The 27,159-nt window shown below is 47.7% G+C and overlaps 2 long non-coding RNA genes across 3 annotated transcripts; both read left to right on the plus strand.

Moving 5' to 3' along the window:
* The first annotated feature begins 2,306 nt into the window (after window positions 1-2,306).
* Window positions 2,307-27,159, plus strand: LOC137203152 (uncharacterized). Of its 2 annotated transcripts, none has more exons than XR_010932956.1 (3): window positions 2,307-2,482; window positions 8,779-8,877; window positions 26,750-27,159. It is a non-coding gene; the product is annotated as an uncharacterized lncRNA (long non-coding RNA). The 2 variants fall into 2 exon arrangements; XR_010932954.1 differs by lacking the exon at window positions 2,307-2,482 and adding an exon at window positions 7,076-7,568.
* Window positions 17,020-19,571, plus strand: LOC137203217 (uncharacterized). Its single transcript, XR_010933001.1, has 2 exons — window positions 17,020-17,261; window positions 18,977-19,571. It is a non-coding gene; the product is annotated as an uncharacterized lncRNA (long non-coding RNA).

Raw genomic sequence — 27,159 nt, forward strand, 5'->3', positions numbered from 1 at the left:
GGGCCAGTGCGCACAGATTGGCGTGACGTTCTCCTGGTGGAAGTCATATTCCAGGAAGGCTATTGACCACTCTTATGCGCCCCGGTGACCGGTCCTCGCTGTGTAGAAGCCATGGGGAAAGGCCTGGAAGTAGGGGGACATCACACATCATGGTGCCTTTGGTCCAACCACAGTCATGGCCTGTGCCCTCCTCTGAGGTCACACAGTCCCAAGGCTGTAGGGTCATTGGCTGCTTGTGACACTCTCTGTCTCCCCGGACTGAGAAAGTCTTGGGCAGGCAGGGCTCTGATTCATTTCTCTCTCCCCAGCACCCAGTGAAGACCCAGCCCATAGTAGGAACTCAGTCAGTGCTTCTTGAGTGAATGGCTGGATGAGTAATAGAATGACTGACTGGATGGATGGATGGATGGATGGATGGACGGACAGAAGGATGTATGGATGGATGGACAGATGAATGCATGAATGAACCCATTGGAAAACCCAATGTTTTCCCCTATCATGTTCCCACTATTGGAAAACCCATTGTTTTCCCCTATCTGGGGCACCCAGGCCCCAGACTGAGGCCTCAGACAACAGGAGATGTCTCTGTTATGAAATGTCTGTGGCCTTCAGTATGACAAACCTAATAACAGGGCTGACTAAAGCAAACTGTGCCCTCTACAATCATCACAAAAAGAGCTTCAAGTGTTCACCCTCTAGTGGCCGATTGCTAGACTGCTCTGCTGCTTAGTTTCTTTTACTGTGTTCAAGAACAGATTGCGGAGGGCTTTGTCAATTAGGGACATGAGGGGATCCATTTGGAGGCATTCCACGTTTTTGCTCCTGGAGGGAAAGACCTGGACTTTGCGCATCCTATGTCCCCATCAGGGAGCTTCTTGCCAGAACTCAAATTCACTTCCAGCAAGTGTGTATTGAGTAGCTGCTGGGGGTATAATTTATGCATTGGGTGGGGCCTTTGCGGCCTGAAATATATTGGAAAGGCAGGGCTCGGGGGCTGGAGTCCCAGAGCAGTCTCCCCAGGCTGCAAGCCCTGAGTACTGCGGACAGGTGCCCTCCTACCTGGGCATCTACTGTGGTGCTGAGCCTGGCCTGCCTTTCACAGACCTGGTATGGTAGCTGTATGGTGGGAGCGGGGAGCAGGAAGCTCAAGGCAACCATCCTGAGTCTCTGCTCATCTGTGACATCTCCGGTATTTGTAGGTGACGGCTCTATGTGTACACTTTTGCAAAACAGAGCTTCATTGATTTTTCAAAAATTTGATATAGAAAAGTTTGACTCAAAATCCCTTCATGTTAACCCCCCCCAAAATTTCAGCAGCACAGGTGTCAAAGAAATAAAAGAAAGGACTGTTAGGTTATTTAAACATAATTTCAAATTGTGACAATCGCTCTTAATTTCGTCGTTGTTGTTGTTGTTCTTAATTGTTTATTATTTACCTGGGTGGGAAAATTGCTAATCAGTGTTTTGAGTTTAAACATCTTGATCAGAAGTTTCATATTGCCGTTTCAGAACCTGAATATTAAAAAAGAGATGCAAGCGCAAGTTTCTCATTAAGAAACTTGAGGGAATTCCCTGGTGGTCCAGTGGTTAGGACTCTGCCCTTCCACTGCGGGGAGCACGGGTTCTATCCCTGGTTGGGGAATTAAGATCCCACATGCCACGCGATGTGGGCAAAAAAGAAAAAGAAGAAAGGAAAATAAAGAAACTTGAAAATATTTTATTTATACAAATCCAATATTTAGTATTTTCTCTAATATTTTATCTTAACTATGTACTCTAAGGAAAATACAACGCTTTTTCACATAGCCCTGCAGATGTCCTCAAATCCCCTCAGTTAACCCCCATGTGCGAGGCAAATGTTACTACGTGTGCCATGCCATGAAAGAATGTTGGAAACCACTGGGATAAAAGGCTGCCTATTCCACCTCAGAAGTACTAACATTCTTCAAATCCCTGTTAAAATTATGAAATTCTGGCATAGGCTTGGGTTTTAACAACTCAAAGCTCTTTTCACTGGAAAAATCATATCAGAGGTCAGCTGCCTGTTCCACCTCAAAGTGCTAACATTCTTCAAATCCCTGTTAAAAGTATGAAATTCTGGCATAGGCTTGGGTTTTAACAACTCAAAGCTCTTTTCACTGGAAAATTCGTATCAGAGGTCAGGCTCTAGAAAAGTTGTAAAACTTGGCTGCCAGGATTAACATGTGGCAGATTATATTTTCCAAGGATGACTGCAACAATATCTTCCCTCCCACGTGATCTTACTCTATGACTTTGACGTTCCTCCTATAATGAAATGGGGTCTGTGTTTCCTCCTCTTAAATCTGGATTTGTGACTACAGTAGAAGCCATGTTGTATGACTTCCAAAGCTAGTTATAGAAAGTGATACACATTCTTCCTGGCAATTTCAATACACTGGTTCTTGGAACTCAGCCACCATGCTGTGAAGAAGCCCAAGCAGCCCCCATGAGGAGGTCACGTGTAAGTGTTCCAGGTCAGTTCACAGCTGATCACCAGCACCAACTTGCCAACCACGTGAGTGAGACATCTTGAAAGGGGATCCTTTGGTCCCGGGTGGAGTCACCCCAGCTGACACTGCATGGAGTAGAGATAAGTTATATCCACCCAGCCCTGCCTCAATGGCAGCTGTGCACAAAATAAATGATTGCTGTCATTTAAGCCACCAAATTTTACAATCAGTTATACAGAAATAGATAGCTGGCACAATGGAGAAACAAAATAATCAGCTAAAATAGGTCAGAAGAGGATAAATTAGCAATACTTATAAAAAGCTTTCAAAAATACATGTACCCTTAAATCCAACCATTCCAATTTAGGGAATTTCATCCGAAGGAACAAATTTAAAATGTGTTCTAAGATTTAGCTCTAAAAATATTCTTCCTGAATAGAATCCTAAAACAGTAAAAGGACATAGATAAAATCTAAGAAAACCTCAATAACAATGGACTTCAGTTAAAGGTAATATATTGATATTGGTTCATTACTTATAACAATGTGTCGTATAATGTAAGACATTAATAATAGGAGAAATTTTGTTTGGGGGGTATGGGAACTCTGTAAAATCCTTGAAATTTTTCTGTTAGTCTAAAACTGTTCTAAAATTAAAAGTTTATTAAAAAAAAAAAAAAAAAACAGTGAAAAGCTGGAAACAACCTAAATGTTCCTTAGAGAATTGGGTACCTCAGTTATGGTACATGTAATTCTGTTGGTCCAAACCTGATCAGTCAGAATCACCTGGAGATTTTAAAGAAAAAAAAAAATGAGTAGTCCCTCCCCCCAGTTCCCTTGTTGGTGAATACTAAGATTGTTTCCAGTTTAGGGCTATACAAAGAGTGATGTAATATATTTCTTTAGTCATCAATTCTTAGGTATTATTGCTTTTGATCTCATAAGGTCATTCCTAGAAGTAGGTTGTCCATATCAAAGGTATGCACAGTTTCAACTGCAATAATTGAATAATCATTGTGGATAATTTTCCACAAAACTTGTAGCAATTTACACACACCAGTAATGTATGACTTCCCATTTCTCCACACCCTTGGCAGCCCTGGGTGTTACTAATTTCTTAAGCTTTGTCAATGTGATGTGCAAACACTGATACCTCATTGTATTTCAATTTACATTTCTCTGATGATTAGCGAACTTGAGCAAACGCCTATGTTCCGTTTACATTTCCTCTTTTAGGAATGTCTTCTCTATGTCCTTAATTTTTTCCCCTTCTGAATTATTTATCTTTTTCTTATTATTTGATAGGAGTTTGTTTTTTAGGGGGTTGTCTGTCATAAAAAGTTTTAGGCATTTTTTTCTCAGGCCTTCACTGGTCATCATGGCAGTCACCAACCACCTGTGGCTATATATATTTAAACCTTTTTTTTTTTTTTTTCCTTTGGCCGCTGCACACGGCATGTCGGATCTCAGTTCCTGCATCCCCTGCAGTGGAAGCATGGAGTCTCAACCACTGGACCGTCAGGGAAGTCCCTTAAACCAATTTAAATTTAATTTCATTTAAAATTCATTTCCTGAGTCACACTAGCTTCATCGCAAGGGCCCGCTTGCTGTGTATGGCTAGTGAGTACGGTATTGGACAGGGCAGGATAGAACACTTCCGCCACCAGAGAACATTCGACCAGACAGCGGTGGCTCGGACTGCCATTTCTCTTTCATCTTTTCTAGGTGTCTTTGTCTTGGCCATCCCTAATTTGAAATATTTATAGAGTTAAATCTGACAACGTTTTCTTCATGGCTATTAGGTATATATTTCTTGCTTATGAGAACCAACCCTTTCCCAAGGTTATTTTTTTTTAATTTCCATTTTTTACTTCTCATATTTTTATACTTTTTCTCATTTAGATCTTTAACACACAAAGAATTTATTTTCACATAGGGTGAGGTTGTACGTCTGGCTTTATTTTCTTCCAGATATGTAGCAGTATGATTTGTGAAGTAAGTATCAATGCAAGAGTTTGTTTTTAATGCTCAGTTGTAGAATGTCTGTGTCATCAGACTGTGATTGTTTTTATTTATTTATGGCCCCAGTGCGCAGCACGTGGGATCTTAGCTCCCCGACCAGGAATCGAACCTGTGCCCCCTGCATTGTAAACAAGGAGTCTTGACCACTGGACCACCAGAGAAGTCCCTCGTTTTTGTTTATGAATTGGGCTTTGCTCTCGTCCCTAGACAGCTCTGTCCCACTGTTGGATAGTGAACACCCAGCTGCCTTTTCATCTAGGTCTATATGGCCAATTAAAGATGGGGAAACTGAGTCCTAGGAATGGCAAGTAAGCAGCTTCAGGTGACAAGAGGAAAGATAAAGGGACAAGGATGTGGCGGTGAGATGCATTTTGAGTGCAGCCGTCTTGCAGGCTGGAGGATGTCACCGTTCCATCTCCATTTCCTGCACATCCGCCACGTGGCTCTTCCACCGCCGGTTCCCAGGCTCGGCTGCAGGGAGACAGAGATGACTTAGACCTGAAGCCCCAGTTCCCTCACCACGTTTCAGTCTCACGGGCTCCGAGACCTCCTCCCCGGCTGATACACAGGGCACTCTCAGCGACCACCCTCTGGGTGCCTGGCTGCAAAAACATGCTTGGTACCAGGAAACCGTGCATCAGATTCAAATAAAAGCGCCAGTAGGAGGCTCCCCTCGGAGGAAGAACTGGCTATGTAATTTGCAGGGCCCAGTGGAAAATGAAAGTGCAGTGTTCCTTGTTAAAAATTAAGAATTTCGGGCTTCCCTGGTGGCGCAGTGGTTGAGAGTCTGTCTGCCGATGCAGGGGACACGGGTTCGTGCCCCGGTCCGGGAAGATCCCACATTCCGCGGAGAGGCTGGGCCCGTGAGCCATGGCCACTGGGCCTGCGCGTCCGGAGCCTGTGCTCCGCAACGGGAGAGGCCACAACAGTGAGAGGCCCGCGTACCGCAAAAAAAAAAAAAAAAAAATTAAGAATTTCAAGTTGGTGACAGCGGAGGGTCTAACCAAGCCTGAGGCCTTTTTCAGCTTGGCGCTGTGGAGCCAGCCCTGCTCCTAGGGCTTACAGGCCCAGGGAACTGGGCCTCCCACCTAAGCTCCCTCCCCACTCAAATGAGGCGCTCTCATCCGCCTGGCACCAGAGCCCTGACTGCAGAGGTTGGTGGCGCCCCACTCCAGCCACTCCCAAAGCCCCAGACTGTACCCCCCAATTAGGGGCTCTGCTTTAATCCTACTAATTTAGAAACTTCGGCCTCACAGTGAACCCCAGTCCCCGACCCCATCTTCACGACAGCACATCCGAGTCAAAGCCAAGGGTGTGACCTGTGGTTGTGGACACAGCCCCTTGGACCACAGCAAAATGATTGAGAAGCCAGCTCCAGCCCACAGGAAGCACAGACTCCGGGCTCTGGAATCAGGTAGACCCGGTCCAAATGCATCTGTATCACTTACCATCTACGTAACTCTGAGACTCTGCTAGGGATGCCTAGATCTGCTCCAGGAGCTGCCACAAAGATTAAATGACGTGAGACCCAGTGCCTGGCACAGAGCAGAGGCTTATGAAGAGTCACTTTGAAGGAGAGGCCATGTAGCCAAGTGGTGAGAACTCGGCCCCTTACCAGCTGTATGGCATTAAGTCACATTCCTAAACATCTCTCTGCCTCAGTTTCCTCAGAAGTAAAATGGAGATGATTTTAATAGTACATTCCTCTTTGTGTTATTTTTAAGGATTAAACAAGGTAATTTTAGACGTAGAGAACAAATGTATGGACACCAAGGAGGAAGCGGGGGTGGGACGAATTGGGAGATTGGGACTGACACATATACACTATTGATACTATATATAAAATAGACAACTAATGAGGACCCGCTGTGTGGCACATGGAATTCTACTCAGTGCTCTGTGGTGACCTAAATGGGAAGGAACTCTAAAAAAGAGGGGATATATATATATATATATATATATATATATATATATTACTGATTCACTTTGCTGTACAACAGAAACTAACACAACATTGTAAAGCAACTATACTCCAATAAAAATTAATAAAAATAAATCATTTTTTAAATTATATAAATAAATAGGTTAATGTTTGCCACTCAGGCTAGAACACTGCCTGGCACATAGCAAGAGGTATATGAGTATTTGTATTTATTAGTATTTAGTATTTATTGATGAGATAAAATAAAGAATTGTCTGCGGTCATGTAGGGTTTGGAATTGGCAGAGTTGAGGGGCAGGTCTGCTCCAGCTTTTTCACCGAGGAGCCTAAGCGGGCCCTGTGGGTTCCCTGATCCTGTGCTTGGGTCTTCTGGCCACTTAATGGACATAATTTATTTATTTATTTATTTGCGGTACGCGGGCCTCTTACTGCTGTGGCCTCTCCCGTTGCGGAGCACAGGCTCCGAACGCGCAGGCTCAGAGGCCATGGCTCACGGGCCCAGCCGCTCCGCGGCATGTGGGATCTCCCATACCTGGGCGCGAACCCGCGTCCGTTGCATCGGCAGGTGGACTCTCAACCACTGCGCCACCAGGGAAGGCCTTAATGGACCTAATGATTGGGGCCTTTGGGCTGTTGCAAGAATCAGACTTGCCTCTGGCACCAAAATGCTGATAAGCAAAATGCAAATGTTGGCTGCTGTCATGGCGATTCTATTTCTGGTTGTCAGAATCCCTGACCTCGGGAGGCCACATAAGGGGCACAGGATCCATTCAGTAACACGAACTGTTAGCCTGCCCTGTGGCTGGCATTGTGCTAAAAGCTAAATATATGGAGGTGGGTTGGAGGCCCTGCCCTCCAGAAGCTCACTTTCTCCTTTTTATGGCAGACAAACACCGGACTTATACTGGACGGAGGGGAGTGTTGCAGGAGATATAGTGGGCTGGGGGGTGGGCATGGGCCCGGGGGCAGGAAAGGCTTCCTAGCAGGGGCATATTTAACTGGAGGCCTGGCTGTGCCTCTCACTAGCTGTGTGATCTGAGCCAGGGACAGAGACCTCTGTGAGCTTTAGTTTCGTCATCTGTAAAGGAGGTAAAGAGTGAATTAAGCAAGATACTGTGCACGCAATGCATGAGTGGTAAGTAATAGATGTTGCTTCCTACTCTCTGCTCTCCCAGCCATGAATATCAGTGAAGACAGAAACGGGAGGGGCTCCTTCCCCCAGATTCAGACCGAGCAAGTTCACCTAGAGGTTGCCATGGGGTGAGGGCTGGAGGCCGGAGGGGCCTGGGATCCGAGCTGTTTAGATCTCCAACCGGGATGAAGGGAATTTCCTGAAGCTGGCTTTGCTGTCCCTCGTTCCTTTTATGAAACACTGGCCTCTTCCTGCATCCATAAAGATGAGGACATTCTTTTGCAGGGATTTAATTTCGGGACTGCATGCCTGGCCCCTGAGAAAGCCCAGGCTTCCTCCTCCTTTTAAATCTAACCCGGGCAGCTTTGTGCGCTCCAGACAAGACCGCATTCCCCTTAATGCTCCTGGAATCGCTTACTCACACCGAAATCCGCTGCCTCAGGGCTTTTTCCAGCCAGAAATAAGCCTCCTTTTCATGGGCAATCAGGCAGCAGCCTGGAGCAGAGAGGGGGAGGGGGGCCTGCATGCCCCGTTGGGTCTCTGTAGACAGTGCTGGGCACGGGGCCCTCCCCTCTCCCTGACCCCAGGCGATGAGCCCTGGGGCTCATCCCAAGCCTGGGGAGAAGATGTGCAGTGACAGAAAAGTTATCTACATCTGCAAAGGGGAAGCTGAGGCTGGACGTGACCCCGGATATGCTTGGGTCAATACCTGGGTTTAAACCAGACAGATTTCCTGAATCACCACCTAGAGTCCCCACTCTCTTATGGCTGAGGTCGCCTTCGGTACTTGCCGGGAGCTGTGTATCGTGCTGTCCCTGACTCAGTATCTGGGTGCAGGAGGTGAATACACTCAGAAGAGTGGGTCCAAAGGTGGGACACATCCACCAAAGGCCCTCTGTTCCTCTTCTTGGGGAGGTGACACCCACGCTTGAATCTCTAAAGGTTGCGTTTGGTGGAGGACGGGGGCGGGGGTGCGGGGATTCACGTTGCCTCTGTGCCCAGCAGGTCTGGGAGGCTTTTCGTCAGCAAATCTTTATTGTGACCCCACCGTGTGCCGCATATCATGCATGCCAGATGCCGGGATTCAGGGGGGAATAGGGTCGACAAAGCCCTCCAATCTCTGTAGCACGAGGGGTGGAAGGAGCATGAGCCGCGGATCTGGAAGAGGTGAACTCGGTCCCCACCCTTCCGCTTACTGGCACTGTGTCCTCAGGCAGGTGATCTATTTGGATGGCAGTGTCCTCATCTGCAAAATGTGTGTGACCCTGAAACCTGCCTCTCAGGACTCTCTAGAGGGATCAGCTGACGTTCTGTAAGTGAAAATGTCCATCCGCTCTCTCGCCTGTCGCCGCATCTGTGAACTGAGGTCTGACTTCTGCCGTACGTCCAGGGTCACTCCGGGTAGTACGTGCAGTGGTTACACACCCTGCCCTCACGATCTGACAGTCCTGGGTTCACATTCTGACTCTGCCACGTACTGTGTGACCTGCTCCATGGTACTTAGCCTCTTCGGACCCTTGTATTCCCAACTGTAAACTGGAGATGATAACAGTAGTACCTAGCTCAGACTGTGGGTATGATAATTAAAGGACGTAATTCAAAAGTAAATTTAAAAATTATTAAAATTTAAAAGTAAGGGGCTTTGCACAGAGATGTACCCCATCAGCCCTAAAGAAACGTGAGCTATACTTTTCATCATTAATATTCTTATAATCCAAAGTCTAGTGCAAGGTATTTTTCTGTGTTGCCACATGTATGTCTTTGGACCGGTGCAAAAAAAAAAAAAAAATTGGAAACACGCTGCACAGAGTTATGAGGAACTGTGGAAACAACCCAACACCTTTGGAGAATTGACTGCAAAGCTAGATGCTCTGTTTGTATTGTTCTGCGCTCAACAGTGTCTTGCCAGGTGCCCACGAGGTGCTTCCAGCATCCCATGCCATGCAGGAGGATGGGAAGTTCTCAGCCCCCTTTCTACACAGCCCCTTCACTGTCTGGCCATCCCCTAGCTGGCCTCTTTCTGTCCAAATGAGGTACTGAGTCTCTGGGCTGTGCTGTCTGCTCCTTCCAACAGCCTCTGCCCGTCCACCCCACGGCCTCTGGAGCCGTTCTCCATACTCCTGGACCCAGAGTGGAGACCTCCAGGTGCTGAGTCCCCTCTGGTAAAAGAAGAGGGGGACTCAGCCACCCCTTAGAGCAGGAAGGGCCTGGAGGGGACATTCACTCCGACATTGGCCCCCAGTTTCTACTGAGCTTAAAAGGGAACTGAGACATGATAAAGGTTAAAGATTTCTCTCGAGTCATAACAGGAGTCAAGGTCTCAGCCAGGGCTAGAAGACGGGCCATCGGACGACCAGATTATAGCTATAGATTGGGTCACCTGGGCACAGCTACAGTGCCGTGCCTGGACTGGTTAAATCAGAATCTCTGCAAGTGGGACCCAGGCATCGATGTCTAGCACCCAAGGCTGTACAGCACTGCGTTAGAGCAAAGAGACCCCCATGTGAACAGTAAAGGCCTTGGTTCACATTCTACTCACGCCCAAACCATATGCGGAGATTCTGATGTAATTGACAACGCATCAGGATCATTAAAGACTCCCAGATGATCCCAACGTGCAGCTACATTTGAGAACCACTGTTTTAATGTAGCATCTTAATGTAACTTTAAGACTCTACTTTACTCTTTAAGGAAGATCATAATACTTCATTGTAGCCAAAAAAACAAACAAACAAGCAAACAAAAAACCGTACCTGTTCAGTCGAGATGCAATCCACTGCCTGTTAATCTGTATTCACCTCCCAGGAAATAGAAGCATTTGTAGTTAAGGGAATATTAATCCCCGATTTTGTCTTTCCAAGTAGGTGCAGTTAGACTCGCTTGCGTGTCACTCGATTAAATCATTCGCCAATTCAACAGAGATTTATTGTTTGTTTTAGTATAAGCAAAGTTTAAAGGATAATTCTGAATCAACAACATAATAAATAACCATCTTTAATATAACAGAAAGAAGATAAATTTAGTTAGTACCATGAAATGTCCTGTGTTAACATATGGTCCTTATAAGTTGAGTTTAGTGAGTGTTTGTCATTTGTTGAGGAAAATGTCTGGGATGGGACTTTCTCACGAATCAGATGGAAATTCCTGCTCTTTTTTTTTTTTTCTAAAGTAAGATTGCCTAAAATTCCAAAGCCTTTTAGCCTCTTTATTACCTCCCAACTATGATGAGGAAGCCTCAGGAGTAAGCACCCCAAACACTCCACCACTCTTCTCACGGGGGAGACCCTAAATGCAGTCACAGAGAGCACGTTTTGAATAAGGCAAGTGAAGACCTCCCCGAGAACAAAACCCCAAGGCTGCTCCAGCATCCTCCGGCAGGGAGCACAGCCCAGGGCCCCCGATGCCGCATGGTCCTCCTTCCTCCTCCTAGGATCCCCTGCTGCCCTTGGGCATCCAAGCAGGAGCAGCAGGTTTCCCCAACACGCAGGTGACCCTCGGGGCTTCTGGAAGCTGTGAGTGTCAATCACCTACTCTTATCAGTTCTCCGTCCAACATTTAGAGTTACAAAGCTGGCTGGAAAAGTGATAAGGGGATGTGACTGGCTGGCAACGACATTCAGATGAAGTTTTGAGGGACGGGAAGAAAACTGACTTGATCTCCGTGCCCTGCTGCTTGGCTCCGGCCTCTCCCCAAGTCTCTCCTTTTGACATTTGGCAAGGCTTTTCTGTTTCTGCACACTCAAATGGAGACATGCAGCCCTGGATCGCTATAGAAAGTCATGGATTCTTTGCATTTTTCAAAAAAAAAATTAAATGTTTAAAAGTTAAATTTTAAAATGAATAAATAAACCAAAGTTAGCAAAGTCTTTACCCAACAGCTCTTGCAGGTCTGAGGCAGGGCACCCGGCATGTTCTCCTCCTCCTGGTCTCTGGGTCTAAGCTCACACCCACATGCCATTCATAAAGTCCCTACTCTGAGTCTCCTCCTCCTGCCAGGATTGGTCCTCCAGAGGTGCTGGCCCCAGGCCAGGACCCATCAGCTGCAAATCTGCTCGAGCTGGATGTGTCCACTGTGCTGTGTGGCCTTGATGGGATGAGGCTAGGGTGGGGTTCGGGTCTAACGGTGAGCTCTGCTGCACCCACGCTCACTGGCCCATCGTGTCAGATTCTTCCCTCTTGACGGTTGACCATCCCCACTGATCCGTACACAGACTCTTTGGAAACCAAACACTACTGACATGGCTTCAATTGTGGAGAGGTTAACGTGTTTCTCTATGTCAGGATGAAACCAAGAATAAGAGCCAGCTTTCAGGAATGGGTTTCTACAGAGCAGTGCATTGTGGGAAGTATTGCATTGTATAAAGATCGTCAGCTTGGATCCCAACTGCCTGCCACCCACTTCCTGGTTGTGTGACCTTCAGCAAATGACTGAATCTCTGAGCCTTGGTACCTGATCTCTGAAACAGCTAGTACCACCTAACTCCCAGGACTGCTGTGAGAGTTAAATGAGAAGAGGGATGGAAAGTGTGTATGCTTAAATTTAGGTTCAAATCCCATGTCAGGCGCTTCCTGGAGACAGAGCCTTCAGCAGGTCTCTTAAACTCTCTAAATTTTAGCTTCTTCTTTTGCAAAGTGGGGATTCTAATAGCTACCTCAAAGGGTTGTTCTGAGGATTAAAATAGATATATGGTACAAGGGTAAGAGCATGGCCCTTGTAGCTCATTGGCCTGGATTTCAATCCTGACTTTGTCAGTTACTGGCTCTGTGTAAGTCACCCAGCCTCTCAGAGCCTCACTTTCCACATCTGCAGAATGGCTGTGACTCTCCTGACAGTCCTACCTCAGGGCTGTAGTAAAGGTTAAAAAAAACCCTAAGCACAGAGAATTCAACAGAAGTGCAGCTGATATCATTCACGAGATAACACAATCACCGACAGTGACCTTGACGCAGGAGATGCCCACCAGGCGGCAGCTATACCTTTCCATGGGATTCACTTGCATGGGGCTTTTTCATTACCATTCGATTCATCCCACAGGCATTGATGAGACCCTTTATTGCCAGGGATGGCTCGAGCCATTGGATGGAGGAGGAGATTCAGTCTCTGAGCTCAAGGAAATGAGAACCCAGGGCTGAGACTGACCCACATGCTGAAGAGGGCCATTCACTCTGTCTAGGGGAGACTGAGAAAAGTGACTTTTGACCTCTGCCTAGGAGCAGAGAAGCGGGAATGGATTGAAAGGTGAAGGGAGCAGCTTGTGAAGGTAGGAAGGTGTGAAGCAAGGACTTGGTTGGGGACCAGCAAAAAGCCCACTGTGAGGTGATTGTGTAAAATGAGGCTGGAGGTATAAGATTGGGGTCAATCACAACACCTTGAACATCCGGTTAATTAGTTTGAGTCTTACCTGGCAGGCAACAGGAAGCTCTGGAGTTCTGAGGAAAGTCACATCTGATTCAAGGAAATAAGGGCCAAAGGTTTGGAAAGAGAAGGGCTGCAGAGGGTGGGAAGAGTTGGAATTAACACAGTGGCAGTCGCAATGGTGGCCTTTAATTTTAAACTTAGCACGTTCTTTAAATAACTATATCATGAAAGTAATGGTACTTAAATTTGGATAACGCCTACAGTAGGTAGGTGCTGCTGGACTCAGCTCATCTTCATATAGTATTTCATTTCATCCTCTCAACAACCCTGAGCAGTGTGTATCTGGGGTGGGCTCCGCCCTTCCTGGGGGCAGCAAGGGTCATGGGAAGCTATCAAGGCAACAGAATGTCAAACTCAGAAAACTCTCCCAGGAGAACGAACTCCATTCCAAGGACCCTTCCAGCTGGCAAAGCCACCAAGTGGAAAAGGGGTGACAGTCACAGGGCAACCCTTGTATTATTTACACAGGTCACGGCTATGCCAGAAGGAGAGACCCCAGGCATACACCATGTGCAGGACAGGACACCCATGGGCTGCAGGCTCAGGACAGACCTTTGATTGTCCACCCAAGCTTTGCTCCATTGATCTTATCCCCTCAGCTCCCCAACTCACTCGAGTCGATCTTCCCTGGCTAAGTCATAAGACCGTGTACTGCCCTGTCTCAGTTAGGACTTTATCAGCACATGGTTTTTATTACTAAAATGCATCAACACGAGGAAGGGACCCCTAGCCAGAGAGTCTGGAGGGGGTGCCTGTACAACACAGGTTGCCCCCGGGCTCACTCACTCTGTGACCCCAGAACTGAAACACTCTCCAGCCTCCCTCTCCTCCTTTTGTTGTGTTTTTGTGACTTTTTACCAAAAGACATTCTAAAACCACTTATGGACATATCATGGGCGCTCTAAATATATACCCTCTAAAATATACTTTTATGGACGTATTTGACCTGAGTTTTCCCACTTCCAATACAATAAATTTTCTTAGGGACTAGTTCTACTCCAAGCATCACCATTTTCTTTTTATAAAATAAAAAACAGATTCAGAGAGTTTAAGCGACTTGCCTAAGGCTTCACAGCTTGTCAGAATTGAAGCCAAGGTATTTCTGTCTCCAGAGGTTTCTCCCACATCACCCTCCCTTTCTAAGTGCACAAATGAATAGACATCACCTTCAACACTTCTCACAAACATTCCAAGTCACGCATGCCTTTTTTTTTTTGAATTTTAGAATTTTATTTATTTTTTATACAGCAGGTTCTTATTAGTTATCCATTTTATACATATTAGTGTGTCTATGTCAATCCCAATCTCCCAATTCATCCCACCACCATCACCCCCCCCCACTACCACCACCACCACTTTCCCCCCTTGACACATGCCTTTTAAAACAGTTTACTGTTCATTAGCCCAGAAACCAAAGGACGGTCATGGTCAAGGAGGCAGGCTTGAGGATGAAGCGAAATAATTGCTGAGCTGCTGAACCACACCGTGCTCGTCTTTCATGGGCACCCCGTCCAAGAAGTTCCCCTGCGGATCCCACCTGGTGCTTTCTGTAGCTCCTTTGGCCTTGGTTGACTCTCGTGGGTTATGAAATCCCCACCTCCCAGGTCTCCGGCTGGGCGGTCTGTCACAGTCACTTTGCATCTCACATAATCCTTTCCTGCCGTCTGACTGGCTCCACCACAGCCCGTCTGCCCGCCAGGGTTAGTAAGTTCCTTATGGGTGGTGCTGATGGCGACCTGCAACCGGCCAACTCCTTCCCCCCAAAGCTGGAGGGATGTACTTGCCCCACGGTTGGGGGTATAACAGGCCGTGGAAGGAGCGGGCAGCATCAGGACAGGTGGAGGGAAGGAGAATGCTGAGTGCTGGGCCCCTTCCAGAGCAGGCTGCCCTGCCCGGCTGCATTCAGGGGCCACGACCTGTCTCCTCCCCGGTCTCCATCCGGTTGTGCTCACTTCACCCAGTTTAATGCGCTCAGGAATGTGCTCTGTTGAGACACCCAGTGTTTGCTTTGGCCCCTTTGGGCTGAAACGTGCCCCGGGCTCTGCTCATCCACCTGCAGGCTTGCTCGATTCAGTCCTCAGAGAACATCCAGGGGCAACAGGTGACCTACGCCCAGAACAGGGCTCAGCGCCTGCATTTAATATATTGTGAAGCATGATAAACATCTACCAGGCCTGGCCTGCAGAGATGGCACGGACCCCGTCCTGGGAGCCAAGGAAGCCACATGGCTTTGAAGTTGGTTCCAGCTCGGTTCCTCCTGCCTCAGAGCTGGAGGTGGCAGGTCAAGAACCAGCTACTTCCTTCCCTGAATACTGCTCGGTTCTGAGGGACACGGGCAGCATCTGCTCCCTCTGAAGCCCACGTGGCCATCTGAACGCTGGTCTAGGAAGCGCTGTGTGCTGGCTCTGAGCTGGGGTCCTGGGACGCAGCCCAGAGCTCCTGGGCTGGGGAGCAGGGAATGTGGGCAGGCAAAGCAGCACACTCGATGTGATAGAAGAGAGAAATAGGGGTGTGGAAAGCGGGCCAAATTCCCACATCAAACTTGGGATCTGGTTACAATTGCATCCTAACTCGGGGCCTCAGTATATAAGAAAAGACAAGAAAAAAATTGATTTTGGAATGGTTCCAGAAAACCTGGGTCGTCAGCTTGAAAGGGGAACAAAACTCAGAGCCAGACAAGGAAACTGTCCAAGCGCAGGCAACTGGACGGAGACTTTGAGCTGGATCTCAGAGGGAGGGTGGGCGGAAGTGGCTGGAGAAGTGGCCCGGCACAGACCGGGAAGTGTCTAGAAGGCCAAGCAGAGGAGAGTGGCCTCTGTCCTGGAAGGTGTGAGGAGCTGTGAAAGGATGTGAAATAGCATCTCACACACCTGTTTGTCCTTTGCTTAGTCTCTGTCTCCCCCACTTGAACGTAAACACCGGGAAGACAGGAACGTTTTCTGTTTTGTTCCTTTGCTGCTTCCAACGTGCCTAGAACAGAGACTGGCAGATAGTAGATACTCAATAAATATTGGGTGAATGAATGAATGAGCAGGGAAAGGATTTCTTGAGAGAGGGGCTATTGAGGAATTTAAGCTTTTGTTAATACTGGTTCTGGTGCCAACACCCTTCTAAAAAAAAAAGACTCAGATGTGTTGGAGGGAGGCAATTGCTGGGGGGTTAGAAGACCAGGGTTCAAGTCCCAGATCTGTCCCTTGCTCTCCAGGAGAAAGAAAGAAAGCCAGATGTACAAGCTGCTTTTCAGAAACCTCCATGCTCAAGACGCCATGTCACTGCCAGCCTACCAGCCACCCTTCGGCAAGCTTCTGCACACTTCTTTCTCAACGGGTTGCTTCTGAGTCATGGGGAACACTCATAAACGTGTTCTATAAAGACCTCACAGACACACCCCACCTTGTTCTGGGAGCCTCAGGGCTGCCATTGCCCTCACAACCCACTCCTGCCTCCTCTGCCCGCGTTCAGAGCTCTGCACACATGGGTCCCCACCCTGATATTTGTCCAAGATGTTCTTGCATAAAGCCTACGTCTCAGCCACATCAGAACAGCCAGTGAAACACAAACATGTTCTCAACGTGCCCTTTTCCATACCTCTGTCCAGCATGGTTTTCTTCATGCGCATTGCCTGTTCTATCCAAATTCAAAGCCGAGCTCAGATGCCTCTGAGATGCCTGTGTGATCCTGACGGTCGGAAGGAAAGCCCTCTGCTCTGTTCTGGCCCAGCCCTGCATTCACTCCTTCTCTCTTCTGGTCCTTATTTCCCTGTGTCTCACTCCCCGTGGAGTTATTGTTCACTACATCTTCTCTTGAGTTGCCCTGAATGTCGAGTGTTCTGTCTGCCATGGTGGATGCTTGCAAAAACTTATCAAAGTGGGTGGTGTTGCACCTTCTAAGATTTCCTTCCCTACAGTGATGGTACAGACAGAATGAGGGAGAAAAGGTGAATTTATGAACCTTCAGCTAATTGGCATTGGCTGGGAGCATGTCCATGAGAAAACCATCAGGCCGTCCTCATTTACACGATACTCTTGGGCATCTAAGTTCCACACGTGTCCTTATTTCCACCCTTGAACTTCTCCCTCATGGGGTCTCAGTTATTGTTCTGTCCACAAACTCCTCCTACATTCCATAAGTTCCTCCAACATCATGTGATCTCAACATAGTCATACCCGCATGTGTCAAGCCCAGGTCTCCAGCCTCTTGCCGAAAGAGACATCTCCTGATTCAATACAATCTCTGTCTACCAAACACGGTGGAACATCAAAAGACTCCCAAACTTGCGTAAGTACATGTGGAATCTCTCTCAAGATATATTTCTTATGCACTCGAATACAACGAGCGGCCAAGTAGATCAGAAAAAATTCCATGCCGCCTCCGTAAGAGCAGATGTTGTCAACGCCCCACCCATATCCTCTTGGCGTCACCATTCCTGTACATGCCCCCTGGCTTGGAATTTATGGGCTGCAAACATCTGCAATGCTCTATCCGAGGGATTTTTCTTGGCTTGCGCCAGGGACCAGCTGGACACGCTGGGGAATTAACACCTCTGGGGGGAAAGTACCCCAGAGACCTCACCCTCTGGTGGGCAACTCTGAGATACGTTCTCCCAGAGGTCTCCAGCAAGACTGAGCCCCAGTTGCCCATGGTAGTAACTTGCTCATACCCTCTGTATTGGTCTCCTTCTCTTCCCTGTCTCACTTCCCCAGTCAGCCTCCTAACTAAACCAATTATACTCAAGTCTTTGTCTAAGAGTGTGCTTTGGAAGATTCCAGCCTAAGACAATCTCCCTGCCGTTTTAAACCCCTTTTGCCAAGAATATAATATGTGCTTCTCCTCCATGCCCAAGCCCTCATTTCTATCTGGAAGCAGGAGGAGAAAGATGGAAGAAATTCTAAAACAAAGTAAGACCCTCAGGGGTAGCAGTCACACATCATCAAATTTTAGAACTATGATGTCTACAGGGATTGGCCAAGTTCAGCTCTGTACTTCTCAAGTGGGGCATCTGAAGACATCCATGGAGAAGCAAATTGCCCAAAGTCACCCACCAGGTTAATGACAGAGCTGGAACTAAGACTTGAGTCTCTCCACTCTCAACTTCAGGGCTGGATCCTCTATGCCATGTTGCTGTGAAAGGGTTTAACCAAGTGGCAAGTCCCTCCCAAGGTCACTGGTTAAGTTCACAGCCAAAGAAAAACAAGCTCTAACATTCCAACTCTCCCCTATGAACCTTGCAAACACTTAAAAGAGAACGAACCTAGCCCTTACCAAGCCCATGTGTCTAGATGGCAAAGAGAAGTCAATTCTAGGGGCAATGATCTACACAGTTTAGGCCCAGGGAGGGTTTGCTGTAATGGCAGTCATTCAAGTAATAGCCACGTCTCCATACTCTTCTTGGTCTTGTTCAAGGAGACCCAGGGCTTACTAGCAGAGAACAGAGCTTCTCACTTTCTAGTTGAACGGTCCAATCCATAAGAAGGGAAAGATGGAGCTCAAAAAAAATTGTATTCAAATGCTTACATATTTTCCATAATACACGGCACAAAATAGGGCAGCTGCTGGGACAGCAGAGCCAGAGATCGCATAAGAAAGACTGGCATGGGGACACGGGCTTATGTTTCTAAAAGGCAGCGAAATGCTACTTAGATTGAGTGTGGGTCTGTAATTCCGGCAATCCTCTGCTCAGCTGGGTCGCCTCGTGTCCTGTCTGCTTTGTCCTGGCCCCACTGGTGAGGACACATCAGACTTTCACAAAGGGGCAGCTTTCTCCTGCAGCGCCTGAGAGCTGCTTTTAGAGCTGTGAACCTATCTGCATCTCAGCAAAAGTATCTTGATTATGTTATCATGAAGGTGGAGTGTAAGTGGGCCCAAAATACCCCCTGGCCCACGTACACAACCACCCAGGTGTGGAAAGTGGGAATCTTCTCACGTCTTCAAATAGCTTTAAAAACAACATATTCTATTAAAAACAATATACTTTGGTTTTCCTGGCTTCTCAGGATGTCTCCAAATACATTGAAGACAATCTATTGTCATTTTTATTACATTATTTCTACAAACAAGACATTTTAAAGTGAAACCTGAAAAGTGGATTAAAATGTCCCTACTCTTTGATCCTTCAAGCTCCCTTCTGGGCACCCCCCTCCCAGGCAAGCAACAGAAGATAGAGGACTCTACGCCCAGAGAGGCTTTATTCGGCGTTGCAGATCACAGCCAAAAAAAACCCCAGAATAACCCAAGTGGCCACTAGGAAAAGTTCAGTGAAAGAAACTGAGGTGCGTCCATTCTATGTGAAGTGGTACGGATAGTGTCATGGTTCTAAAACATGTCCTCAAATTCTTTGACACGCACTCAGTCAAGAGGTGGGGTCCACAGCCTGCCCCTCCAGTCGGGGATTGGTGATCATGGCTGCCTCGAGGAGGAACATGAGGAGGAAGGGGTGCTGTGTGGCTCCCGGGCTGGGTTAGCAAAGGCCACACAAGGACTTCCCTGGCGGTCCAGTGGTTAAGATTCCACGCTTCCTCTGCAGGGGGCGTGCGTTCAATCCCTGGTCAGGGAACTAAGATCTTGCATGTGGCACAGCGTGGGCAAAAACCCCCAAAAAACAAAATAAATAAATTAATTAAAGTCTTATTAAAAAAAAAGAAAAAGAAAAGGCCACACAGCTTCTGCCTGTCTCACTTGGGACACTTGCTCTAGGACCCTTGAACCACTATGGACGGAGTCAGCTGCCCTGAGGCGGCCGTGGGGAGAACAGGATGCCCCAGAAACCCAGCTGTGTGAGTCTTCCCAGCCCAGGCGCCAGATGTGAGAGCAAAAAGATCTCGTTCAAGGGAACCCTCCCCGCAACTGCCTGATTGACCGCACATGGGAAGACTGGCTGAGAAAAATCAACATTGTTATTGGTTGAAGACACTGGGGGATGGGTTGTTACATCACAATGAATAACGGAAACAGAGGTTCCAAGAAGTGTTGGATCTTACGCAAGGTCATCACATAACTAATAAGGAGGGAAGCCAGAGCTGGAATCTGAACGCTGGGTCTTCAGTGTGGGGACATTGACAAGCCTACAGTCTTTTCTGCTACAGCACGAAAGAGTTCATGTTGCTTGGTAAACAGAAGGAAGATGTCGATCTATGACAGAACCCTCCTTGGTTCCTACGTGACTTTTCCCGGTGTATCAGTATTTAGGGCCAGCAATTATGCAAAGTACAGGAGCACCGCTGAAGGTTGCAGGCTGCCAGGAAAACAGTGCTGGGATGGGATGCCCCTCGTGCCTCTCTTTGCCTCGGGGCTCAGTCCACCACGTGGGTTCCTTGGGCGACGTTTCCTGCCCAGGTCTCCCTGGTATCTGTGGATTTTGCTCTTGTCTCCTGACCTCAGAAGCCTCTACCCCTCCGTACATTAGGTCAGAAATGCCCGCTCTCCCACAACTGGCTCTATAAGCCAGTCTAAGCTCTATAGACAGAGCTTACATTTCCCGGAGTCCGGCAGTCCCCCGCCTGGTCCAAGACACTCCTTTCCCTTACCTGCCTGGCCGTGCAGACGTTTGAGTTGGCAACCCTTGACTTAAGAGCCAAGATGTTCTTCAGTATGGAGACGTGTCTGTCTCTACCTAACCCAGGGCATCCTCTACTGGTTCAACCACAGAACTAACTCTCAACCCACCTCCTACGTACTGCCGACTGCAGTGTTCCTACGAAGGCACAAAATAGGAAAAGCTGCAGGTCTTCTTTTTTATTATTATTATTAATTTTTATTGGAATGTAGTTGCCTTACAATGCTGTGTTAGTTTCTGCTGTACAGCAAAGTGAATCAGCTCTATGTATACATATATCTGCTCTTTTTTGGATTTCTTCCCCATTTAGGTCACCACAGAGCACTGAGTAGAGTTCCCTGTGCTCTACAGCAGGTTCTCATTAGTTATCTATTTATACATAGTAGTGTACGTATGTCAGTCCCAATCTCCCAGTTCATCCCCCCCCTTCCCCCTTGATATCCATAAGTTTGTTCTCTACGTCTGTGTCTCTATTTCTGCTTTGCGAGTAAGGTCTAATTCGACTTATCTGCACCCAGTTATTAACAGACTCCAGCCTTGGTGAGCTTCCTTCCTTCTGTAGATGCCTCAAGACATTTACAGACCATCTGGCCTTTCTCCTCCAGGTCCACCAGCTGCGTTTACAACGTTGAGATGAACAGCCTCTGTCAGGGCCTCTGCGTCTCTTCCATGAGCTTCAGTTTACGACCTGTGCTACCTTCCTAACAGTCAGAGTACCACTCTCCACTCAGTTCATTCTACAAGTAGCTCTGAGTTGCCCTTTTTTTAACTTTATTTTTTAAATTTAATTCTTTATTTCCTATTAGAGTAGAGTTGATTTACAATGTTGTGTTAGTTTCAGGTGTACAGCAGAGACTCAGTTATACATGTATGTATATCCATTCTTTTTTGGTTTCTTTTCCCATATAGGTTATTACAGAATTCTGAGTAGAGTTCCCTGTGCCGCACAGTAGGTCCTTGTTGGTTATCTATTTTATACATAGTAGTGTGTATAGGGCAATCCCAACAAGTTGCCCTTTGAAGGTAACTATACGACAAGGATGGATATTCGACTTGTGTGCTCCATGTGGTCTATCTGTGGGGATCGAAGAGCAAGACCACACTTGCAGAAGGTCTAGAATTAATGGCCTTTCATCCTGGAAAGTGCCCATCCTGAAATGGGAAGTAAAGACTCCATAGTGGGTTAGGAACTGTGGCCTTAAAGAAAGATCTATCTAACTCCTCACTCTTGGTACCTGTGAGTGCGACCTTATTTGGAAACAAGGTCTTTGCAGATGTGAATTTTTTTAAATTAATTAATTTATTTATTTTTGGCTGCGTTGGGTCTTCGTTGCTGTGCACGGGCTTTCTCTAGTTGCGGCGAGTGGGGGCTACTCTTCATTGCGGGGTGCGGGTTTCTCATTGCGGTGGCTTCTCTTGTTGCGGAGCACGGGCTCTAGGCGCGTGGACTTCAGTAGTTGTGGCTTGTGGGCTCTAGAGTGCAGGCTCAGTAGTTGTGGTGCACGGGCTCCATGGCTCCGCGGCATGTGGGATCTTCCCAGACCAGGGCTCAAACCCGTGTCCCCTACGTTGGCAGGCAGATTCTTAACCGCTGCGCCACCAGGGATGCCCCGCAGATGTGATTAAGTTAAGGATCTTGAGATGAGATCATTCTAGGTTAAGGGAAGGGGGCCCTAAGTCCAAGGAATGGAGGAATGAGAGGAAGGAGAGGGAGATTTGAGATGCAGAGATGCACGGGGTGGGGTGGCAGGGGAGCCTACATGAAGACAGAGGCAGAGCTTAGAGCGATGCATCTGCAAACCTGAGGAATGTCAAGGATTTCCAGCAGCCACCAGAAGCTAAGAGAGAAGCAAGGGACAGATTTTCTCTCAGAGCCTGCAGAAGGAACTAACCCTGCTGACCCCTTGAAGTTGAACCCCAGACCCGTGAGAGAATAAATGACTATGTTTCCTGCCACCCAGTTTGTGGTCCTTTGTTACAGCAGCCACAGGAGACTGATACAGACTCCAAAGGCAGGTGAGGGAGGAGGTACAATTGCCTCATCTCAGGGGCCACATGGCCATGGGGAATGGGGTAGGGTGGTGAGGGGACCCCGCAGAAAGCCTGCAGGGTCGGAGCCAGGCTGCGAGGTCCCTCAAAAAGGGGGGATCCTAAAGAGAGGCATCTTTGCAAGCTCCCACCTGTCCGGGCTTCTCATTCACTCTCTCTCGACTCTCAATAAACCTTCATTAAAGATTAGAGCTCAAGGTCCGCTGGGTAGTAGAAAATTGAGGGAAGGACCTGAGGAGTAAAGGGGAAACAGAGTCCCTCTCCCCTGAGAGCAGGGTGATGGGAGCAGGAGAATCACTGGAATGGCTGAGCCCTGAAAGATGGAGCCCATCATGGTCTTGGGCATCAGAGGCAGCAAAGGGCAGAGGAAAGAGGAGACCAGCGTGCCAGGCCTTGACCAATACCACCCTCTGCACAACCAGGAGACCGCGCCCTGAGAACCCTCAGAAACAGAGCCCGGGGACTCCTTCAGGGGTTTTTGTCCTAACACCAAAGGCAGTGGGTCTTTATCCTATTTTAATTTGAGTCGTTAAGAGACACGTGACCTTGCTCTGCAGTCACAGGCTGGTGAGGCCCGAGACATTCGAGACAGGTGAATATGCCTGCAAAGTTTCCCCAAAAAGCCAAGAAATTAGCACCCCCGACATTGCTGTGTGAGAGCGAGAGGGCGCAGCCTTGTCCTGGGCCGGCCACTGCTGCTTTACCTCCCCCTCTACTCCTCTCTCCATCCCTCCCTTCCTCCCCACTCTGCCACCTTCCTCCTTTTCTCTCTTTCCTCCATTCCTCCCTTTCGCCCTTTCTGTTCTCCTCCGTCCCTTCCGCCTGCCTTCCACACCCTCCATCTCCCCTTTGGCAGGAACCAAGCCCACGGTTTGCATTTACCAGTGACCCTAAGGCAGCCGGCTGTCTGCAGACGTCCCTGCCAGGGTCCGGTCCCCACCCCTCTGAGGGCATGTGGCTACTGGTGACCAAGCAGCATGGCCAGTGCCCATCAGAGAAGCCTCAGAGGGCATACGCTCTGAGAAGGGAGATGCTCTTGAAAAATACCTCCTCTTATTTAAAAAGAAAAAAAATAAGGTCATGACATTCACTCATTCATTCATTCAGCCAACGTGGCTAATGTATCGAGCACCTAGGGGTGCCTGCCCAGAGCTGCTGGGGGAGCATACAGTGTAATAAATACCATAGTGAAACTCTGCACAGGAAGTATGGGAGCGCAGAAGGGAGAAATTCAAGTCTTTGGGGGGAGGGGGGTGGGATCAGGGACAATTTATCGAAGGAGAAGGTGACCGTAGAATTCATTGTCCAACCCAAGACACATTTGGACATGTGTCCAACCAGAACTGTCCCAGGCCAACTGGGACCCCTGCTCACCTTAGCTCTGAAGATCGTTTGGGGGTGTCACCATTTGGAAGATAAGGGTACTGTGCAACAGACAAAGTGAACGACATGAGGGTTACAAAAAGTGTGTGGGATTGGGGAAATGCTCATCATCAGGTGACCTGAAGTGAGGTGGGAGTGATGATGGAATGTACTGATAAGACCGGAAAAGTCCATTGAGAGTCAGTCTTTGAAAGGTCGCAGATGCAAAGTCAAGGAGTTCTGCTGTTACTCCTCAGGGATTAAGTATAATGCTCAAAAAATATTATTATTATCACATCAACAGGACACACAAAGAGATAAAAAAGCATATAATCATATTAATAGATGGTTAAAAAAAGGTATTTTATAAAGTCCACTATCTACTACTAACAAAAAAAAATACTCTGTGAACTGAGATTAGAATACTTTCATATAATAAAATATCTATCCCCAAATACCAATCGATATTAACCTTATCAGAGAAATACTGCAGTTAGAAAATATGATGGGAAAAGTATCCTCTACACACTTTCAATATAAATACGTAACATGCACACGTATATGCATGTACATGTATGGATATTTGAAAATAAACTTAACAAGGAATACGTTAAGATGTAGGAGAAAAAATGCTAACATTCATTGGGAAACATTTAGAAGACTAACGATAGAGCATTTTCCTGAGACAGAGATAACGGTATAAAGACATCCAGTCCCCCAAAAATTATAACCAAATTTATAAGTTTTTTATTTAAAAATTTTCTGAAACAATAAATGCATGGGGAAAAAAATGAGATAACTCTGAAAAAGAAAAGCAGGGAGAGGGAATTGGTCCTACCAAATGTCAATATCCCCTGCAAAGCTACAATACTTAATACAGTGTACTACACCTGCAAGAAACGACAAATCCATGGAAAGTCCTGAAAGGGCTGACTGTACATTAAGTGACCAGGGTGAAAATAGGATTTTCTGTTCAACTTTGGTGGGACTTGTGAAAGCTAGAAAATTCCTCAAATGGCATGCAGCTCTCTGCCTCCAAAGGATGGAGACTTGAACCTGACCACTATTTTAGGGCTGCCTGTTTGTTTCCTTCTGGTAAAACTTCCTGAATGATCCTTCAGTAAAGCAAGAACCAAGTCAGTGTTGGGAGATTGACTGTGAGAAAAAAACACCAACAAACTGCTCATCGAATACCCCCCAGCCCTGTGGCCCCTCCCCCAAGTTGCTCGCTGCTGGGTGGGATCATGTGACCAGCTCTGGCCAATGGGCTTCTAGAGAAAACATGTGCTATTTCCAGCCCCAGACAGAGAAGAGGCAGGCCTGACCTTCCAGCTGTCTTCTCCTGCCATAGCAACCAAGGAAACCAACTGTTTAAGATGGTGTCCTCACAAATAAGGATGCCTCCGTCAGAACGCTGCCTGCAGGGAGCAGAGTCTCCCACTAACCCTTACTGGACATGCAGTGTGATTGAAAAACCAAACTTTGTCATGAGAAGCCACTAAAATACTGGGATTCATTAGTTACTATGGGATACCCCAGCCTCTCCTGACGAATAAGACCAGTCACCTCCATGTCAGCATTTCAAAGCAGTGGTTCTTAACTCAGGCTACACATTAGAATCATCTGGGAACTCTGGGGACAATGCCAGCTCCCAGACCCCTCTGAGAGCTTCTGACTTTATCGCTCCAGAGCGTGGCTCAGGCAGCAGTAGTTTTCAGAGTTTCCCAGACAAGTGTACTGTGCAGCCCCACTGAAAAACCACTGCTTTCAGTTAAGATGCTAAGAATTCTGTAAGATAAGATCACATGTAGTTCACGGTCAGGTCAGCATCTGCTCTACAGACTTGGTTCTTCCCACGAGCCTGTTTTTCACTATGGATTTCTGCCGCCCTGAGCTTGCATACCGTTGCTGAATTTTTTTTTTTTTTTTTTTTTTTGGCTGCATTGGGTCTTCGTTGCTGCGTGCGGGCTTTCTCTAGTTGCGGCGAGCAGGGGCTACTCTTCGTTGTGGTGCGCGGGCTTCTCATTGCGGTGGCTTCTCTTGTTGCAGAGCACGGGCTCTAGGCGCGCAGGCTTCAGTAGCTGTGGTGTGCAGGGCTCGGTAGTTGTGGCGCATCGTCCTAGTTGTTCCGCAGCATGTGGGATCTTCCCAGACCAGGGCTCGAACCCATGTCCCCTGCATTGGCAGGCGGATTCCTAACCACTGCGCCACGAGGGAAGTCCCCCATTACTGATTCTTGAGAAGCACATGTGTGCTTCTGTGAAGATTTGGTATCAGGCATTCTGAGGCTGAGATCCAGGGGGAAAACATCACCTTTGCCCCATGTTAGAGGCACCTCTATAAATAGGAAAGTAGGGCCTGGTATGGGAAAATTCAACCTGGAGTGTCCAGTCACGTGTTCTGCACAGAAAGCTATTCAGAACTAAGACCCTCACGGCATTTGGAAGCGTGCAGATCCTGCACTGCTGTGTTCTGATGTCATCTGCCTGTTGGGGTCATGAGGGAAGCTGAGACTGGGTGGGGTTTCTGATGCAGGGAGTGAACATTTCTGCTGTCATCAGCCTGGGACCAGGTTTCTGGTAGCGCAGGCAGGCTCACAACCCTCTCAGAGAGGTGTAAGTGGGCCCCACTGCATGAGGCAGGCTGAGAGATGGGCAGGGAGACTGTTCTATCAAATCACGACCCTCCCAAATGTTTAGTAAAGTCTCATCAGAGGCATAGACTGGTTTCTGCACCACTTGGGAAATTAGGGGTCCTGGTCCTAATAAACATGTCTCCTCTCCTGTTTCCCCACATTCCACAGCCTCGAAGCCTGTGTTCTTCGTAATCCCCCTCACTCTCCCCAACATGGAGCTGCCCCGCAGATCTGCAAATACCTAGCCTGCACCTGCTACCCTCCCTTCCTGGACCAGCGGCAGATACCACGACACAATCCCAGCATCCTTTGCAACCAAGCCTGCCCGAGGCCTTTACCTTCTGATCACAGGAACCCAGGCAGCATCCGCCTGCTGGTCACTGTTGGGAACGGCCACCCGACACGTGCTTCGATTTCAGGAACGTGGTAATGCCAGCTAGACGCAGCAGGCTCACCTGTGTAAACATCGTCTAGGGCCGCTTTCATGTTGCAAAGGCAGAGTTCACAGTTGCAGTGGAGATTCTATGGCCCACAAAGCCTAAGATAGCTACCATCCAGCTCTTTGCAGAAAAAGTATG

This window comes from Pseudorca crassidens, chromosome 1, assembly GCF_039906515.1.
Source record: "Pseudorca crassidens isolate mPseCra1 chromosome 1, mPseCra1.hap1, whole genome shotgun sequence".
Taxonomy (NCBI): domain Eukaryota; kingdom Metazoa; phylum Chordata; class Mammalia; order Artiodactyla; family Delphinidae; genus Pseudorca; species Pseudorca crassidens.